Here is a 13,105-nt window from a genome sequence, read left to right on the forward strand (position 1 = left end):
AAGGCAGGCAGAAGCATTTAAGCCAAAAGAGAGTTCTCATTGTTGGAGAAGTTGGAGAACAAAAAGTGAGTTTTTCTTTTCCCATTGAGAAATTCAGGACCCATCTGGGTGGGGATGCTACAGAGATAGTGGGGGCAGCAGCTGCTTAAATGGCTGCTGATTGGAGGCTGCTACCCATCACATTACCAAATGAACAAGGAATAATGCCATCTTTCACTTGCTGTTTGTAAAGCACCATCACATACAATTCATCTTATCTTTACAAAGCCAGGTGATACATGTGGCTACAGGACTACTGCCTCCATTTCAGGTTCACAATCATAAAGGTTAAGTGACTTCTACAACTCCCTTGGGGAATTCGAGTCAATAGAAGAGAAAGATATGTATATTATAGTAATGTGATAAGTGAGGGAACAGAGACTAAGAACCCACAAAAATAAATAATGATTTAGGGGCAAGGAAGGTGTCCAGAAAAGCTATATAGAGGGGATAATTGAAATGAACATTTAAAGATGAAGCATGTGCCAAATAAAAATAGACATATGTACCAAAATCACATACTCTAATTATGAACTGCCCCAGTGCAGAGTTGAGCTGGTATCTCTCCTTTGTTCAGGATGTCATTTCATTTATTAATACAATCTAGAATCCACTGACTTCTTTGGCAAACACTCATATTCATCCAGCAGTTAAACAAATCCTGACATCTTCCTTGCATACACTGTGGCTGAGCCATGCTGGCTCCCAACACTCATGCCACTGGTTCTCTAGACCCAGAAGGAGTTTGTCCGTGTTTCCCCCCTTCCATGTTCAGCCTATCTGTCCAGCCTGTCAAATGCCTCTATTTGTGGCACCATGGAGGTGATCAACCTGCCTTCTGTGTCCTGACATGGATATGACCAGGTCAACATGAGGTTAGAGCCCTGGGGGACACCCTTGAGGCTCACCCTGCAGATTGCCTTCAAATCAACACTGGGTTCTTTAGGAGGAGTGGGAAATCAAAGGCAGCCTTATTTGCATTCTTCCTAAATTCGAAACCAGGCTCCTCCAGGTGACACTTGCCTCTATTAACCCTGCCTTGACACACATACTCTCTACCAACACCCCTCTCCCTACACAAACAGACACACACACACACACACACACACACACACACACACACACACACAAACACATTCAAAAGGGTTGGAGATCTGGTTAACTTCACTCATTTCCTCCAATCTGCACCTACAAATGAGATTTAAAACAGCAATGGATTTCTCAGTAGCAATGCACAGAATCCCAGAAGACAAAGGAGAAATGTCTTCACAATTCTGATGGAAATTGATTTTCAATTCAGAATCTTAAATCCAGCCAGACCATCAATCAAGTATAAGAGATAGAACAGAAATAATTTTAGTCATGAAAAAACTCAGAACATTTCTTTTCCATGCACATTTATTTAAAAATTGTTAAAGAACTTCCTCCAGCAAAATGAAGAAATAAACCAAGAACAGGAAGACATGGAATAAAGGAAACAGTGGATCTAACCCAGGAGGGAGTTTTTGGGGTGATAGATGAGCAGCAGGCTTTAAGAACAATTGGCTCACGTTGGATCAACCCTGGGAGAGATATTCCTAGAGAAAAAGAGGACTTGGTAGAAAATCTAATGTGATGGTACATGGAGGGGTCTGTGTGTAGATATATTTATTATAAAATGTAAAAAAAAAATTAAAATAAAATAATTTTAAAAATTATATATATATGTACATATGAACAGTAGATAGAGAGAGACTTCTTTAAAAAGACAATTAGAAATTCCAGGAAAAACAAAAAATACTCAAGGAAGGATACGTTATTCATAGTTTACTACTTGACTATGCAGTGAACCATATTTACAGTGAACTAATTCCTAATAATTTAAACATCAAATAGTCATTTAACCGAAGTGAGCTAACTATAGTGATATGTTTTGAAGAATGAGGGATGCAGGAAAACTAAACCAACATCTATCATACAAAGAAGTTACCAGATACTGTCTAAAGTGGATGGATCAACAAATTGTAGCAAAAGTACATTGGTGGAAATGTGGCAGCAACAACTAGAAGAAACTGCTAAATAAAGGAAAGGGGTTGTCTCTGGGGAATGAATGGGGTGTGGAGGAGTAGAAGCAGATGAGTTTTGTTTCCCATTATAAGTCTTTCAGTATTTCCTGATTTTTAAAATTAATGTGCATCTATTATGCTGATAAAATCTTTGAATATTTAACTTGTAAAATATAAGGTTAGTTTATTCAGAAAGTAACAGCACATACTTACATATGTTTTAAACTTTATTACAAGTAGAGTTCGTAAATTGCACACCTCATATGAATTGAGGGTCCTTTAGACCTTAGAGAGTATGGGAAGCCTCAGGAAGGCTTCTCAGGAAGAAAGCATCAGAATTACATACATGAAAATTATTTGCCTACATGAGTCAAGCAGATAAAAAAAAAGCATTCCTGTTCAGGAAAAGAAGTAAGGAAATAAAATAAAGAAAAAAGTCATTAAATACAACAGGCAAGCATCTTCACTTCTAATAAAGTTTAGAAGTCTCAGGGCACATTGAAATTTTCTTTATAATATTTTTTATGATTGTAATTAATTGTGTGATTACATTTGTGTCTCACTCAGCAAATAGTAAATTCCATGAGGGCAGACTCTGACCAGATTCTATGACCCTGTTGGCTGTATCGACTCCACTATTCCCTGCATATAATGCAGTTCCTGATACAGAGGAACCACTGCCTAAGTATTTGTTGAATAAAAGAATAATGAGAAAAATAACAATGATAATTTAAAAATCCAATTCTTTGGAAATTTTTTGAATATTCTGATAATTATTGGGCAAAAGGAGAAATAAAAACCAAGATTATGGACTATTCATAAACCAAAAGCAATGAGAAGTCTATATATTAAACTAGGTGATAAGGCCAAAACTGTAGTAATAGGAAAACTCTTGGTTTTAAACTGTTTTATAATTAAACAAGAAAGAAAGAATGAAAATGAACTAAACATTCAACTCAGAAGCTAGGGAAGTTGGGGGGGGGAGCAGTTGGTGAAATAGGAGAAATTGATTAATAGATAAAATTAGAAACTGATACATTAAAAATTAAAACTAAACCTATAGAAATGATAACTAAATCCAATAACCAATTTTTATAAAATGTCAATAAAACAGGCAAACTTCTACCAACAAGGCAAAAAGCAAAAATATACAACATTAGGATTGAGAATGGGCTTACAACCACATATGCAAAGTAAACTAAAATTACCAGGTAAAGATCAAGCCCCTGCATAGTGATTTCAAATACTTTTCATGGAGCCAAGGGTCAGCTACAAGGGAAAAGTGGGACTCATAAACCAAGGTCAAAAGCTAGGGAGACAGGGTTGTAAATCTCCCTAGCAAAGCAGAATATGACTCCCGGGGATGAATGTGGACCCGGCATCGTGGGACTGAGAGTATCTTCTTGACCAAAAGGGGGATGCAAAATGAGACGAAATAGTTTCAGTGGCTGAGAGATTTCAAATGGAGTCGAGAGGTCACTCTGGTGGACATTCTTATGCACTATATAGATAACACCTCTTAGTTTTAATGTATTGGAATAGCTAGAAGTAAATACCTGTAACTACCAAACTCCAACCCAGCAGTCTGGACTCCTGAAGACAATTATATAATAATGTAGATTACAAGGGGTGACAGTGTGATTGTGAAGACCTTGCGGATCACACCCCCTTTATCTAGTGTATGGATGAGTAGAAAAATGGGGATAAAAACTAAAGGACAAATGGGGTGGGATGGTGGGATGATTTGGGTGTTCTTTTTTCACTTTTATTTTTTATTCTTGTTCTGGTTCTTTCTGATGTAAGGAAAATGTTCAGAGATAGATTGTGGTGATGAATGCATAATTATGTTATCATACTGTGGACAGTGGATTGTATACCATGGATGATTGTATGGTGTGTGAATGTATTTCAATAAAACTGAATTTAATTTAAAAAAAAAAAAGCTAGGGAGAGCACAAATCTTGGTAAAATATATGAAAAAGTGGTTTGCTTTTGAAAATTTCCCTTATCATGTTCTAGGTGCCTTGTATCTGACTAATCATAAACAACCCCCCTCTTCTGGTAAAGTAGTTCAAAGTTGGAAGCTGTCTCCAAGGAGGGAAACAAGCAAACAGTGTCTACTCTTTATGAGGACATTGGTATCTTGTTCCCTTGCCTTGGGAGGATACATCTCTCAATATGTGGAAGTACTTTTCAACAAAGAGCCAGTTGCTCCAAATATGTTAAAACTGGCTCAAAATTCTATTTAAATTCCAGTGTCTACTGTTGGTATGAAAAGAATTTTTAGTGCTATGGGTTATCTATGGACAAATGGATTCAACAGACTGAGCATGGAAGCAGTAAGGAATGAAATTGGGGCATTTAAAAAAATAATTTTTACTTCTTTGGATACAAATCTTCAGTTTCTGAAAAAAACTCACAAAGTCACATTTCTCATGTAAAATATTCGATGCAACAGAGGTTGTGATAAGTAACATAAGAAAAAATTGTGACTTTGAATAGGTGTCCTGGTTAGCTGTCCATTGTTGTGTTTGACTAAGGTTTTAAAGGTTGTACAGACAGAAATAGAATGCCATTGATTACAACCCTGGGAATACTAAAGAGTTTTGCATCCATTTGTAAAATCATTTCAGCATCCCTTATCTGACTATTTAAAAGTGTAGTATTCTGGGTTCTCTTTTGGTCCAGCTGTACAATCTTACTGGTCCTTTCATTAATTAAATGAGTTAAATAAAATCTTTCACAAGTGTTCATTTTTTGTATGAGTCATGATTTTATCTTTGTTAAAAATTTATCTTTTAACTGTTTAATATACACATACATACACGTACATATACTGTTGTAGGACAATTTTTACCATTTAGTTCCAATAATTTAGTTAAATTAAAAAAAAAAAAAATCCCCCTATGGCAACCCCAAGAAACGTTCCCACAAAATCCCAAGAGCCAAGCCAAGAGGTTGAGATTGGTTCTCTAATATAGGTTTGCTGAGGGCCCATTTTAGGTTCAGACTTGGTTTGTGGGTGGGAGGGACAGGTGAAAATGGGTCAGCCACCAAATGTGCATTCCAATTTGCTCAACCCTGGTTGACAATGAAGAGGGCTAGCTAAAGCAGGAAAGGGTCAGAAACACTAAAAGAGGCTCTAGAGGGAGAGAACAAATTCCACTATGGGAAGTAGGGACTTCAGGAAGAGGTAGTCCTGGATATAAATCTTCAAGGATTTCAATCAGCAAAGATGGGGCTAGAGAGGCCCCAGAGGCTGAAGAATGCACAAGCTGTGGCCTTGAGTAGGAACACACAGTGATGCAAGGAAGCAGCAATTAGGCTGAAATGTAGGCTTATTGAATAGCCTGGAAAGGTCAGGGAGAGATGGAAACTGCCTTTTGGTAAGGGTTTTTTGACAGGATCATTTGGATGCTGTGGACATTTGACAACCATTTTGATGGCTTATTCTACTTTTCTGGATCCTTCAGCTAGACTTGTAAACAGGGTGCCAATCACAAGCAGCTAAGCATCAACGGTGAATACTAATAAAAAGGGAAAGAATGAGTTGATTGTGGCCGTGTTTTAACAGGAAATTCCTCTGGCCAACTTTTGCGTCTCTTGCACACATGACTTGGGGCACTGGGTTGCTGGCGGTAGCAGATGCTCTGTTGGCTATAGCTGAAAGTTTTATGGTTTGTTTTTAGGGTCAGGAAGTAGGTGTGAAGTAGGTATGGAACCTTTTGGCATTTGCTGCTGTTGCCAAAATGCCTCCATTATGTCCTCTGGCCTCTGCAAGATGCTCAGTGCTCACAAGCTCTCACCAAGTGCTGCAGCTCTGAATCCAAGTTTCCCCCAAAAACACTGATCAGGACATTCTGACCCTCCCTCTCATCCAAGCTCAGGATCTTCCCTTACTCTAAGGCATCACTGAAATTCAGGGTTAGAAATCTAAATGATGGGTAAAAATTGGCTGACAAAATGTTCACTATTATAAAACTAGAGGTGGTAAAGTGGTCAAATAGCAGATTAAAAAAAAGAGTGGCATCAAACGGTTCTATTAGAGCATCCCACTTGGGAGGAGCAGTGGATTCAGACACCAACTGAACAAAGGCAGGGAGGGGAAGCGCTAAAAACTGTCTTTAACCAGGGAAGTGAAAACACCAGAGTTCTGTTTTGTGGTCGGGAAGACCACTCCAGTAGCCGTGTGAGGGTGAATTCAAGAAAAAGGAAAACAGAAGCAAGGAGACCAGCTAGAAGATGACAATGATGGTTCAGGTCACAAATAAAAGGGCCTGGCTTAAGGGGATGGCAGCCTCTGGCAGCCCATTTAAGAACAGTCAAGAAGTGTTGAAGATAATAACAATAGTAACAGCAGAAGCTAATAATTATATGGACCTTACTATGTTACAGGCATGGTTTTAAACATTTTTTTCACGTTTACTCATTTAGCCCTCACCAAAAAAGGCAGGCCCGGGGCTGAGCCAGGTGTCTGATTCAAGAGCCCATGTTCTCAATCTCCATACTGCCCTATATTTATTGGCCTGAGGTCTCCACACCCATGCAGATCATGTGTATTCAGCCACCCCTTCTACCCCACCCCACCCCCACCCTAGCCACATAACGTATGGGCTGGCATGATGATTTCTCACAGGTGACTTTTTCCATTCATGCTTCCATGGGACTTCCTCAGGCTGGTACAGAGATTTTCTGGTTTTCATTTTACATATAGGGCAATGCTTACAGGCTTTGGTTTGGTTTAAACATATCTTGTGTGAATTGTCAAAGGAATATGCAAGCAGAGGGCTCTATTGAGCAGGCAATTGGAACATGGTTCTAGGGCTCAGGAGTGAGGTCAGGGCTAGAGCAGAAGAGCCAGTCATCAGCTGGGGCACAGAGGTGATGGCTTAAGCTTTCCAAGATAGTGAGATCACCAAAGGATGGGAAATGTATTGCGGAAGGCTGATACAGTTCAGAGCCTTGCAGAATATTTACATCCAGTGGGTAGAGGAACAAAAGGAGTTAGAGAGGAGCTGGCTATCAGAATGGCAGGAAGCGAATTAGTCAAGGCAAGAAAGATTTTTCAAGAAGAAAGTGATGAACAGTGTCCAATATTGCAGCAATATCAAGGAAGATAAGAGTGAAAATGTCAGCAGAATTGATGATTAAAAACTTCTGAGAAGCAATTCCAAGCTGGGCTACTAGGAATGACGGGAGAAAGAGTAACTGGAGACTACAAATGCTGGTTTCTTCCGCCCTCCATCTCCTCACACTCCTTGCCCATCTCACCTCCCATCTAAGCCAATACCCAGAAAAGCTTGAAACAGAAAATCCATGTATATCACCACTTTCTCAACACAAGGTCTCTCACCATTGGAGGGGGTCACTGAAACACTGTATCTTTTATAGGGAAGCAGAGACACATCCATGGATGAAAGACTCTAAAACCCAAAAACCAGGAATGCCATTGTGCCACCTTGAAACTGTTATGGACACAGAAGAGCCATAATCTTTTAACCCAATCTAGTTGGATGGAACCTTTTGATTGATTGACTGTTTCCATGGGGATGTGACTCACCCAACTGTGGTGCTGGGTCTTGATTGGTTCACCAGACTACATACTTGGGAGAGCTCAAGAGCCAACATAGACACTTACTCTTGGAGATGCTGGGAGATGCAGAAGAAGGACATTTGGAGATGCTAAGTTAAGAGATAAAGCCCAGAGTTTGCCCCAGAGAAGCTAAGAGAGGACTCCCAGATGCTTAGAGAGAATGGCTCCAGGGGAACCAAGGAGAGAGCTGAGAGAAGCTAAGAGAGACAGAAACCCAGAGACATTTTGGAGAAAGCCATTTTGAAACGCAACCCAAGAGCAAAGGACCAGCAGACGCCAGCCATGTGCCTTCTCAGCTGACAGAGGTGTTCTGGATAACATCAACCTTTCTTCAGTGACGGCATCCTCTTGTTACCTTCTTGCCTTAGTTTGGACACTTTTATGGCCTTAGAACTGTAAATTTGTTTTTATAAATCCCCTTTATAAAAGCCAATGCTTTTCTGGTATTTTGCATAATGGCAGTTTTAGCAAACTGGAACAGATATATATCTGACTTATTAGGATATTTCTTGCTCTAAACTTCAGAGTTCAATGATCCTTTGCTCCAGAATGTCTGAGAGTGAGAACCCCACTCCCAGGCAGCATCTGAGGGGGGTTCATGGAGCCCCTTCCACGTCACTACTTGCAGATCAAGCCTCCTGAACCATCAGCTGTGACTACCTTCTTGCCAAAAAGTTGACTTTCACTTTGCTGCCGCAAATGAGTCAATCTCTTTGGATCTCTTCAGTAGGAAAGAACAAATCACAATAGAAACATGCACACAGCAAGTACATGTGTGTGTGTGGCATATATAACACATGACTGTAATTTTCATAACAAGTGATTCGCCTATATTCCAGGAATTCCATACCCCCAGGTCATTCAAGAATAAGTCAGTTTTCTCTTGGGACCAGTCTGAACAGAGAAAAGGTTTTACCATCTACTCAGTTGCTCAGGCCGAAAACATAGGAATCATCCTTCATTCTTTTCTTCATCTCCAACATCCTACCACCATAAATCCTGTCAACTACCTCTTCAGAATACATCGCACATCAGTCCAATGCCACCACCCCAATCCTGGCCAACATCACTGCACCCTTGGACTCTCTCCCAACCTCCTAATTAAGACCCCTATTTCCACTGTTGGTCTCTTCTGCACCCTCCACACAATTCATTTGCCACATAGTAGCAAAAGTAATTAACAAAAAAATAAAAGGTAACTGCAAACCAGATCATGTCTGTCTTCTGCTTTAAACCCTGTACTACACTTGGAATAGAGGCCAACTCTTCAGCCAGCTGTAAGCCCTACATGATCACCCCCTACTGCTCCTCATATCCACCTCCCTCCTGGCCCATGGAGCTCCCAATCACATCAAGCTTATTCCCACTGTGGGCTTTTGGGTGGCTGCTCTCTCTGCCTGGGATGCTCCTCCCCTCATCCTGGCATGGTTGGCTCCTGTTTGTCTTGATTTAAAGGGCACCATCACAGAGAGGCCTTCCCTGGCCACCCTTCTAAAGAAGCTACCCAATCACTCTCTATTGAAAATGTCTGTGTTAATTTTCTGAACAGCTTTTATTCCCATTATTACTTCTATTCATTCAACAAACATTTATCGATCACTCCTTGTGCCAGCCAGACTAGGCATGTGTTTATTCTCCCTGAATAAAGTGTCTGTCTTCCCTGAATAACATGAAAGCCCATGAGGACAGAGGCCTTGACTATAGCCTCAGGGCCTGGCACAGAGGAGACATTCGATAAATATTTGATTTGCAGAATGAATAAGAGCTACATGGTGAAGTGTACTCAGGAAATCAGAATTGGCCAATACAACTTCTTGCTTAGATTTCATGGCTTTGAGGCAGCCAATATTGCAAAGTGGCCCCAGCGCTGGGATAAATCAGACCCCGTCTGCGTTTTTTCAGGTCAGCCATGGAAATAAAAAAATCCAGTCTGCATTTATTAAGGGCCTACTACGTGCAGGCCTATGCTCAGTGCCAGTCTTTGTCCTGTCCCAGCTCACCCAGCTCCTGACACTCAGCAGCCAGCCATGGAAGGCCAACAGGCTATCCTACTCTAGAGCTAATGACCAATTAGCCATTCAGCTGCCCACCTACTAATAATAGCTCTCATTGGAAGTCATACCTGATGAAACCAAGTGACAGTGCTCCTCTCACACCTGTGATCCCCTTCTGTCCAAATTTCCCAGATATCCAGGATTCCAATGCAACCTCCAAGGACAGTACTCAGAAAGCCATCCATGCCCCGTACCCCAGGGTCAGTGTGCCTGCCTCATTTCTCTGGCCCTATTTCCTAAGCAGTATGTATGCCTATTTTTCTCTACCTTATGCACAGCCTGATTCTGTCAATAAGCTATAAAGCAGAGTGGCCAAGATGGACTGTGGAGTCTGGCAGGGGCAAGGCTGCATCACACTGGCTCTGCACTCACCAGCTGTGCGATCTTGAACAGATCTCTCCACCTCTTCGAACCTCGGTTTCCTTCTCTGCAAAATGAGGACTATAAAAGCCCTGAGTCTTTGGTTGTTATGGCTGGTGCCTCCAGTGTCTTCTACTCCCTCCTATTCTGTGAGACCCATGAGGTCTCACCAGTCCCAGCTCAAGTGACAAGTGGGGAGAGAGGAAACAGCTCTTTTTTGGCAATATTTCTATGGCAATATCTTATTGCCAGAAATTACAAGCAAAAGAAGGAAGCAATTCAATACAACAGAACACAATTCAAAGTAAGAAACATATACTAAGCTGGGCGCCAGGGATACAGAGAAAAATGAGACCTCCTCACAAAGGAGTACAGTAGTCAAAAAGAGGAGGCAAACACATAAACAAAAACTGCAGTGCAGACGCCATGTGTGCTGTTGCCAACAGGTGTGGAGAGGGATGGTCAGGAACATGGACAATAGCATCCATTCCACTGTGTCTGGGGATGAATCAGATGAATGAGAAACAAGATGAGTTTGGACTCTTCCTTTTCCCAAATTCTGTGTCAACCACTTGTTTGGTTTAACAGGACAGGTGGGTGAGAGGGGAAGGTCCGGTCTGAAACACAGGTTGAATGGCAGGTTGACCAAGAAATAAATGGCTCCCCTACAAATGACCTTGGAGACCTCATGTTCTAATCCACACAGCATGTGCCAAACCAACCCCTCCTCTCACCCTAACACAAAAGTTTGGCAGTTGCCATTCTTATTACTTAGGATGACATATCTACCCACCTGTTACCCTAGTAAGTGGTCCTCTGTCACAGGGAAACAGCCCTTTCTCAGCCCTTATGAGGCAATGGGAAGGTACTGCAGAAAAAGAACAGGGATGTGGTGTTGTCCTGTATCCAGAACCACTCTGTTCTTTGGTGACATGTAATCTCAGCTCCCTGGCATCTACATGGCTCCCACAGTTAAATGCCCACTGAGGTGGCAGAGGCAGAAGCCAATGCCAGGAGACGGGAGGAGCAACAGAAGTCATGGGTTGGACTATCCAAGGCTAGAGCTCTCTGGCTCACTGGCTGTGGGTCCCCTCCCTATGAGCTCTCCTCTGACTTCCCTTCCTGTGAACTCCAGAGACAAGATGCCAGGCCAGCAGTAGCTGCAGCCAAGACAGAGGCTTGAATGCCTGGAGAGACACCAACAGTCCAGTGACCTTATCTTCAAAGTTCCTACTGTAGCACTTTGGATAGAGAAAAAAACAAAAAACAAACAAAAACAAACAAAAAGATCGCTTGTTTGAGTGATAAGCAATAGGTTGGAATTGTCTTTTTTACTTTCACATCAGTGGAGTCTGGTGCTTAGAGGGTGGACTCTGGAGTCAGACTGCTTGGATTTGATCCTAGCTCTGCCACTTAGCTGTAGGACCCTGCATAAATTAGTTTACCTGTCTGTGCCTCTGTTTCCTCATTTGTAAATAAGAATAATAACATCTGTCTCAAGGGTGGTTGTTCTGATAAAATGAATTAATATATATAAAGCTCTTACAGCAGTGCTGGAAAATTTATTTTTATTTTGGCAAATCCATAAGGAAGAGCAGTTGGCCCGCATGGTCTGGAAGAGAGCTAGATGAGGAGGCCCATACTTTTGAATGGGTCCTGGGTAGATATTCCATACCAGGCTTTCTCAGGAATTGTGGGAGATTTATTATAATAGCAGCAGTGCTCTGTGAAGCCAAATCCTGCAGCAGTGCTCTGTCAAGCCAAGCAGAACAGTTCTGGATATTTTTCTGGCCTGATGCTGCCCCACTCTCCTGGGCATCATTTGGAGAAGCTGGCCAAAGGTTCAATGTCCCATCACCAAGTGGATTGTATGTCTGTGCAGGACCTTTAGATACTCCTGCCCCTTGTGCTAACTCACTATTTCTGCCCTCACCAACTATGCAGCATATAAGGGTTACTGAGTGTTACAATATTACTGATAGTAAGGTTTATGTACTATGAGAAGATTCAAATTCATCCCTCAGTGTCTTCACATAATTCCCAACAATCCGAGAAACAATAACAGTATCTAAATGATGGAAAAAGCATTTGAAAAAGAATCCCCAAACAACTTTTGAAAAATTCTCACTGCTCAGACAGACTCAGAGAAGCACAGGGCTGGCAGCAATTGCAGAGAACAATGGCTTCCAACTAGCTTTCAATCTCCAAAGCCATTGCTCAATTGAAATTCACCCAGAAGCCCAGTACATAAAACTGATACAGAGTTGCTCCGGTAGAAGCAGTGTCCACGCTGTCTGCTTAGTATTCTCTCCCTTAGCCCCTGCTGACCCCCCAAGGCAGCTCCAAGGAACCTCTAGGGCTCCACGAAGCACTGATAGAAACCACTAATCTCAGCCAACCTTTGTGAGTGGAAATAGTAAAATGAGTCAGAGAAGGAAAGTGACTTATGCAAGTCATGCTTTAACGGCACCTAAACACAAATCTAGTTTTTTGACTCCAGGCTACCACTTCTTCTCACTCTACTTTGCTAGGGTTGGAGCTATGTAAAATTGCAACCTAAAGAAACAAGGCTCATTTCTGATTACCCACAACATAATTCATCAATATTTTAAAGGCCCAGGAACCAACTAAGTATGAAACAACCCAGCCCCACAGGATGGCAGAGACAAGTTCAGAAATGAATTGCAGAAGCACATCTGACAATTCCATACAGTTTCCTTCATTTCTGTGGGACATAAACAGGTCTTGAAAGGTTTGAGCTGTGCAGCTGTGAGAGACCCTGGATCAGGCAGGCCAGGAGGTGAATGCTAATGAGCTATGGAAATAGCAATTACTTCTCCCATGTCAGGCACTGAGCCAAGCTAAGGAGGATAAAGAGGTCTGAGATATTTTTAAAGTATTTTTACAGCAGAAAAACTTTCCTACAGACTCAATTATATAACTATCAGGCTCCACCTCTGAGCAGAAATTATCCATGGCCTTTAGGAAAAAAAATCATTTTTCCCTACATGAGG

The 13,105-nt window shown here is 41.5% G+C and overlaps 1 protein-coding gene across 11 annotated transcripts in view; it reads right to left on the reverse strand.

The window, feature by feature from the left end:
* Positions 1 to 13,105, reverse strand: part of RALGPS1 (Ral GEF with PH domain and SH3 binding motif 1) — a 427,751-nt gene that overhangs the window by 180,394 nt on the left and 234,252 nt on the right. The gene's annotated exons all lie outside the window — the stretch shown is intronic.

The sequence above is a fragment of the Choloepus didactylus genome, chromosome 10 (assembly GCF_015220235.1).
Source record: "Choloepus didactylus isolate mChoDid1 chromosome 10, mChoDid1.pri, whole genome shotgun sequence".
Taxonomy (NCBI): domain Eukaryota; kingdom Metazoa; phylum Chordata; class Mammalia; order Pilosa; family Megalonychidae; genus Choloepus; species Choloepus didactylus.